Source organism: Microtus pennsylvanicus, chromosome Y, assembly GCF_037038515.1.
Source record: "Microtus pennsylvanicus isolate mMicPen1 chromosome Y, mMicPen1.hap1, whole genome shotgun sequence".
Taxonomy (NCBI): Eukaryota; Metazoa; Chordata; class Mammalia; order Rodentia; family Cricetidae; genus Microtus; species Microtus pennsylvanicus.
The window spans coordinates 6255924-6263978 of record NC_134602.1 but is presented as its reverse complement, the minus strand read 5'-3'; the positions used below and the strand labels follow the sequence as shown (position 1 = coordinate 6263978).

The window sequence follows — 8055 nt, the reverse complement described above, 5'->3', positions numbered from 1 at the left end:
CTGGGGATGCGTGGTGTGGTAAAAGACAAGATGGCTGTCAAGGAAGCAGTGGAGAGGGGACAAAAAGTTGTATGATCTCGGGGCGGTATGAAGCTTGAGGGAAAACCATGTCAAATGGAAAGATGTGACCGCTATCAGTGTGAGGTATTGGGACTTAAGAGGATAAAGAGTAGATTAATCAGGAAGGGACACAAATGTATACTCAAAATCAGAGAAAATTAGGTTTCATTTGATGAATGGTTTAATTCGTACTGGCTGTAAGTCAAAGGATGTTTGATCTCCACTAGAGCATGTTGCTTAGTGAAAAGTGTCTCTGCTCAGTTGCTCTTCTCCAGTAAGTTGGACAACAAGCTACCTACTTAGTTTTGCCAGAATTCTGTCTGCCACCTACTTTGTAACGCCTGGATTCAGTATGCCTTGAACTCTCATAGGTCTTATCCATGCCATACAACCCTTGTCAGTTCATTTAAATAATTGCCCTGCCATATCTGGAAAACAGTGTTCCCTTTCATTGATCATGTTCTGTAGGACTTGGGGTATAAAACTCATGAACACACTCACCCAGACACAGGATAAACATGTACATATGATGCCCACTAGTGTGTGACATGCACACATATGATGCATGCACAGAACTCCATAATATCAGTAAAGTAGGGAATCCATGATGCCAGGTGGAGTCTGGCAAAGACCCCACACACCCATCAAACCGCCAAATACCAGTATGGTACTGATGTCTGACTCCCATCCTGTAAGGAACCTGCCGTCCTGTAACTGGGCTATTTTTGGTTCCTTCATCTTCACAAACTTGGTTAAAATGTTAGGGTTGTCAAACTGGGAGTTAGGGTCCAGCATGTAGATCAGCTGTCCCAGGTCAGGTGATTTGGCTACAATTTGGGTGAGAAATTGTACCAGGGAATTCTGGTACACCCTCTCCTCTTCTTCTCCCTGTCCTCATCATCACTCTTGTGGGTGGGCCTGGAGAAAAAAGAAGGTAAAATAGAATAAGCCTCCTCCTTAGTGGAAAACCTTGTCAATCCTTAATTTGACCTGTCTCTCTGAGGGAATGCAGCACATTTTTTCCTACTAGGTCTCCTCATTCATTGGTTCACTCATTTTTCCAATGAATGATTGAATTCATCAATTCTTCCTTGTCTCTCTCTCTTCTTTCTTCCCTTCTTCCATTTCCCCCTTGATTGTAGAAATTTGAGCAGCAGGGCTGCATCCCCATGGGGCCGCCTTGTAAGGTTATGCTCCGAAATAACAACACAAAACTATTCATTTCAACACTGCCTGCCCCATTATTTTCAGCCTCTTAACCCATGTCTAATAATGTATGTTGCAGCACAAAGTGCGCTTAGAGGAAAGACTTAGCATGTCTGACCTGGTGGCTGGCTGTATCGCCATCTGCCTCAGAGTGCAGAGCTACCATTTCTGCCCATGGGAGAGGTGCATGGCATCTCTAAGCTCAATTCCTATTCCTCCCAGCATTCTCTTATGTTTGTTCCACCCACCTATGTTCTAACCTTTCAGGCATAACAGTTTCTTTATTTAATTAACCAATGACCTATACTCCATCATTACTCCTATTTCTGTTTAAACAAGAACGGAATCTTTAACTTTCACATAGCAAAATTACATATAACAAAACAGTTATCAAGCAAGAATTACAGTTACAATATTTATATCTATTTTATCTTTTATCATAACAATGGAAAACTATAACTATCTCTCTCTTCTTCAACTCCATCAGAGACTCCAGAATAATACAGTATTACCTAAGCAAACAAAAAGTAAGCCATTTTCAAACTCTAGAAATGACAGAGACATCTCGCTGCCTGGACAGTCACCCAAAGTTCCTCTGTACCGTTGGTGTTTCCATCCTCAGCCTACAGGCCCATAGTTTCCAGCAGACATTTCCATGAAGCAGGAAATTTCAAAGGCAGTCACTATCTGCTTGTCTTGAAGAATGTTTTGCTGACCCTTTCCTGAATCAGGAATACGAAAAGATCATCTCACCTTTAGGCAAGTTCAGTAGTCCTCTCTCTGAGTGTTTTCTGTGTACAGTTTATGCAACAACCCAGGCAAGAACAGTTTCTTCCCCAAATGGCTATCAAACTCCATAAGGATCCTCTGTGATGCCCATCTTCTTCCTGAAGTAGATATGTGCTGCCAAGAGTAGAGTGTCTCACTGTCATGAAAAACCCTAAGGTGCTAAAACATTAAATACCCTATTTTGTAGTCTAGAGAGATAGGAATAATGCCTATCTAACTGAAGTATATATATATATATATATATATATATATATATATATATATATATATATATATGTAGCTAGAAAATCTAACTAACATGACTACAAACTTGACTATTATTAATGATTATCCATTAATAACCTATATACATTATATTTTTAAATGAACTACACAATCACAATACCTTAATTAAGATCAAAAATGCATATACATTTAACAAAATTGACCTAAAATCTCTATCAGTAAAGCAAAATCTATACTAATGCAAATATTCATATCTATATCACATCCCACTTTAAATATAAAAGAACATTTATAAGCCATATTTGGGAACGTGGGTGCAGTTTTTTCTCTCCAAAATGCTTCCTGCTGAATGGTGGCATCATTATTGATTTATCTCAGTTGGCAGTTGAGCGAAGCAATTTTTTAAAGGTGTTCACAGTAACCTTTAAGTAGGGCGTGGTCCATCCTACCATATTAGTATAGAGGCATCCACAGACTATCACCCTCTGTGAAAACAAAATAGGAACTCCTTTCCAAAGCATCATGTCCTTAGATCCAAATTTCAAAGTCAAGGCATTTTCAAAATATCTATGTTGGATTATTTCAGCAGCTTTTATAAAGAAACATCTTTTAGCAGCCATTGCTACTGCCTCAAAATTCAAATGATTCAAAAAGAGCATAATAGCATACAATATCAAAATTCGCTGTGAATTTTCCATCTTTGTGCGCTTCAATTTAACCTCTATTTTGTTTATTTTCTTTTTTATTTTTTGCCTTTTGAGACAGGTTCTCTGTATCTTTGACCTGGAATAACTCTGTATACCTGTCTGTCCTTGAAGTCTCAGAGATCTGCCTCTCTCTGCCTTTCAGGCATTGGGATTAAAGGTGTATGCTACTACACATTGAACTCACAAAGATCTGTTTGTCTCTGCCTTCAAGGCACTGGGATTAAAGGCGTGTGCTACCTCACCATGAAGGTACAGAGGTCAATCTCCCTCTGCCTCCCATGTGTTGGGTTTACAGGTGTGTACTACCACACCCAACAACTCTCTTCCTTTTTTAACTTTAAGAACTTCAAATTTTAGCCTGCACATATTTTTAACACACTGTAAATCATTTAAAAATTTTCTTTGTCTTTGAATCTCTCTTTACTCTATATCTCTCTTTGTTTTTCTGACCACATGAGTCTTTCATTTACCAAGCAATCTCAGTAGGACTAAAGCCGTGGCTTTTCTGGCCAGATGTAGCCCATTCCTTAGCTTGTGGCTGAGGTACCGAACAGAGCCGCATTCAGTGCCACAAGTCTACAGTGTTTAAAGGTCCTTGCTTCAAAGAGGCTGCAACAGACAACACTCAAGCCCTCTTTCTGTAGCTGGCCCTCCTTCCTCAAACAGTCAGAGTTTGCCCAGGCAGGATGGCCCAGAAAGCCGGCATTTTAAAACAACACAGTTTTTTTTCCTGCTACTGTTGAAAACATACAAGCATTCAGTTGGCTTTTATCAACACCATTTAAATGTTTTGTGGCAGGACCTCTTAAGGGCTGCAGGGTTTTGCAGCTGAAGCTGAGTCAGCAAGCCTCTTTTAGATGAGAGCCCTTGCTTTCTTCTAGCAAGCAGAGCAGACCGAGAAATCGCTGCTACCAAGAAAACATGCTTTACTCTTTCCCAAGCTTTCTCAGGCTTTCAGTGGATTCAGTTGTCCACAAGGCTGCAAGCCATTCTGTAGTTATTTGAGCAGCGAGGCTGTGTCCCCAGCACCATGGCCGCATGAAGGTTATGCCTGAAATAAATACACAAACACTGTATTCTTTTAAACACTGCTGGCCCATTAGATTCAGCATTTTAACCCATTTCTAATAATCAGTGTAGTATAACGAGGTGCACTTACCAGGAAAAATTCAGCATGTCTGACATGGTGGCTGGCTGCATGGACATCTGCCTCAGAGAGCAGAGCTATGGCATCTGCCGGGGAGAGGGGAGCATGGCTTCTCTGAGCTCACTACCTCTTCCTCCCGGCATTCTATTTTGTTTACTCCACCTACCTATGTTCTAACCTATCAGCTGAAGCGGATTCTTTCTTTAATTAATCAATAAACTTCTTCTGTCACTTTGTCCTTTCAACAGCTTGCCCATATAAATCTCCCATGTTTCTTCTGTTGTATAATCTTTCATTTGTAAAGAACTTGCACTCTCAGGGGAGGATTTTTCTGACATCTCTGTGGATGGAGATCATATGAGGAAGATCAGATGAGCAACCATGACAACTCTAATGCTGTAGAGTTAGGTGGACCAGAGATTGATGGCTGACATCCCTGTGCTATGCATCAGATGCCCCTGAACTCTGGCCCTGTTGACAGACAGGCAGACATCAAATTGGTCACACATACTTAACTCATTCGGGTTCACAGATACTGTAAATGGAGTTTTAATTCTTCTCCTAAACTAATAAAGAAACCAAGATTAGGAGAAGAGAAGAGCCTGAAGTAAGGCCTCAAAATGGGTCATTTTGCAAAGGAAAGGTTACCTGCCTCCATGTATGCTGTCTCCCCTTCTTAGTCAAATCCATCCTTCCAGTGTCTAGCTAACAGCTAACCATAGGATTGAACCCAACTGCCTTTGATTTCTGAAATAAGTGCTGTCCCCTTAAGGTCTCATAACAGCACAGGAAGGTTTGTAAGACTGTCCCAGCAACAATTTAAAGCAATTCTAGGACAACAAAGATGCAGCAAATTTGGTTTATTGGTAATATAGATCTTTCCGATGGGACAAAATAATGTAGCATTAAAAAAAAAGACAGATTGGTGTACTCACGATGAATTTATGTGATATGGCACACACAGGCTTCTAGTTCTAAACACATCATGCTCGGTGGGGTTTGGAGATTGTCTTGACCCTGAACCTAGCTGGAGGCTTTGGGGCCTTGAAAGGACAAGACTTAATATTTCAGGACATCCTTGTACTTGGTCCCCACTCTTTACTGATTTCCTTACAGAGAATGAGCAGCCATCTACTCCTGCTGCCATGCCTTCCCCACATGAACAGAGAGAAGACCCTATACACACAGGTCGCTTATATCACATGTGAAGGCATAAGTCACAAACAAACTCCCACAGCAGTTTAGAATTGTGATTAATAGAATGATTAGTTCTTGAAAGGGGAAAAAATTAGAGATCACAATCCCTTACTGTAGTAATATGGACCGTGGCAGGGTTGCGTCCCCAAAACCCCAGCCGCCTGGCTCGGCTAGCTTATGCCCCAAATAATTACACGGACACTGTATTCTTTTAAACACTGCTCTGGCCCATTTCTAATCATCTGTGTAGCGCCCCTAGGTGCGCTTACCGGGAAGATTCTAGCCTATGTCCATCCTGGGTTGGAGCTTCATAGCGTGCGTCTTCCCTGGAGCAGGTAGCATGGCGTCTCTCCTGTGTCTGCTCCGGAGAGCAGAGCTGCGGAGTCTGACCTCACTTCCTCTTCCTCCTGGCATTCTGTTCTGTCTACTCCTCCCACCTATCTTCTAACCAATGAAATGGGCTGAGGCAGTTCCTTTATTGCTTAGCCAATGAAATCAACAGATTGATATATGACACTCCCACATCACTTCCACTTTTTCTGTTTAAACAAAAAAAGGAAGGCTTTAACCTTAACATAGCAAAATTACATATAACAAAACAGTTATCAAGTAAAAATTACATCAGAAACATTCATACATATAACAAAATTAACCGTAAATCTCTATCAATAAAGCAAAATCTATACTAATGCAAATTATTCATGTCTATATCATATCCCCCTTTAAATGTAAAAGAACATTTATAAACTATATTTGGGAACATGGGCGCAGTTTTTTCTCTCCAAACTGCTTCCTGCTGAATGGGGGCGCTGTTAATCAGATCATTTAGGGTGTAACCTGTGTGCCAGGTTTATCTCAGTTGGCAGTTGAGTGACGTAATTTTTTGAGGGCGTTCACAGGAACATTTCAGGAGGTCGTGGTCTATCATACCAAATCGGGATAGAAGAAATCCAAAGGGTCTGGTCCTCTGTGAAAACAAAAGAAGACTCTCTCCAAAGCATCATTTCCTTAGACCCAAATTCTGATATCATACCCTCATGATATCCGTTCTGGTTCCACTGGGCAGCCCATATAATGAAATGTCTCTCTGTACTTAGCTCCTTCACAGTCAAAAATTTTAAAGAAAACACAATAATACAAAGAATCCAGACTCTCTGTGAATTTTTCTTTACGCGGCTTATTTTTACTCTATCACTTTACTTTATTCTGTCTCTTTAAAGACTTTACCTTGTTTTTTTTTAAAAAACCATTAACTTTATTCTCTATATTCTTTTTCTTCTCTCTCCCAAGCCTACGTACATTCATCCAACAGTGTGACTCGTTTAGTGGTCTGAATCTGTCCTATTGTGAATCTGCAATTTTTTACTATTCAGGAGCACTTGTGATTTGCGCCTTTAAATCACTAGGCGCTTAAGAATCTAAGCTGTGACATTCCTACGTTAACTTTTTGCTTTTTAAGCGCACATCTGTAGACCAGGCTGTCTTTGAACTCTCAGAGATCCGCCTGTCTCTGCCTCCCAGGCATTGGGATTAAAGGTGTTTGCTACTACACCTTGAACTCACAGAGATCTGTTTGTCTCTGCCTTCTAGGCACTGGGATTAAAGGCGTGTGCTACCACACCTTGAAGTCACAGAGGTCTATCTCCCTCTGCCTCCCAAGTGTTGGGATTAAAGGTGTGTACACACAACAACTCTCTTCCTTTTTTTTTGTTTTTTGCTTTAAGAACTTCAACTTTCAGCTTGCATATATTTTAACACACTTTAAACCACTCAGAAATTTTCTCTGTCTTTGAATCTCTCTTTAACTGTATATCTCTTTTTTTCTGACCACGTGAGTCTTTAATTTGCCAAGCAATCTCAGTAGGACTAAAGGCATGGCTTTGCCAGCTAGATCCAGTCCATTCCTTAGCTTTCCAGCCTCATGGCAGATATACAGGCTGCAGCCATGTTTATAGCCACACCTCTATGGCGGTTCAAGGTCCCTGCCAGCCAGCAAGCTACAACAGACAACACTCAAATCCTCTCTCGGTAGCTGGCCCTCCTGCCTCAAACAGTCAGAGTTTGCCCTGGCAGGATGGCCCAGAAAGCCGGCATTTTTAAACAGCGCAGCTTTTTTCCTGCTACGGCTGAAAACCGAAAAACATGCGTTCAGCTTTTCGTCAACACTGTTTAAGTGTTTTGTGGCAGGACCTCTTAATGAGCTGCAGGCTTTGCAGCTGAAGCTGAGTCAGGAAGCCTCTCTTAGATGAGGTGCTTGCTTGCCTCTAGCAAGTAGAGCAGACCCAAGAAATTGCCGTAAGAAACATGCTTTACTCTATGCTTTTCTAAGCTTTCTCAGGCTTTCTGTGGACTCAGTTAGCCACACGTCTGGGCGTCATTTGTAGTAATATGGACGGCGTCAGGGTTGCGTCCCCAAATCCCCAGCCGCCTGGCCCGGCTAGCTCAGTCGGTAGAGCATGGGACTCTTAATCCCAGGGTCGTGGGTTCGAGCCCCACGTTGGGCGCCATTTGTAGTAATATGGACGGCGGCAGGGTTGCGTCCCCAAATCCCCAGCCGCCTGGCTCGGCTAGCTTATGCCCCAAATAATTACACGGACACGGTATTCTTTTAAACACTGCTCTGGCCCATTTCTAATCATCTGTGTAGCGCCCCTAGGTGCGCATACCGGGAAGATTCTAGCCTAAGTCCATCCTGGGTTGGAGCTTCATAGCATGCGTCTTCCC

At 41.8% G+C, this 8055-nt stretch overlaps 1 non-coding gene across 1 annotated transcript; it reads left to right on the top strand.

Moving 5' to 3' along the window:
- Positions 1-7762: 7762 nt before the first annotated feature.
- On the top strand, positions 7763-7835 carry Trnak-cuu (transfer RNA lysine (anticodon CUU)). Its single transcript has one exon. It is a non-coding gene; the product is annotated as a tRNA-Lys (tRNA).
- The last annotated feature ends 220 nt before the right edge of the window (positions 7836-8055 follow it).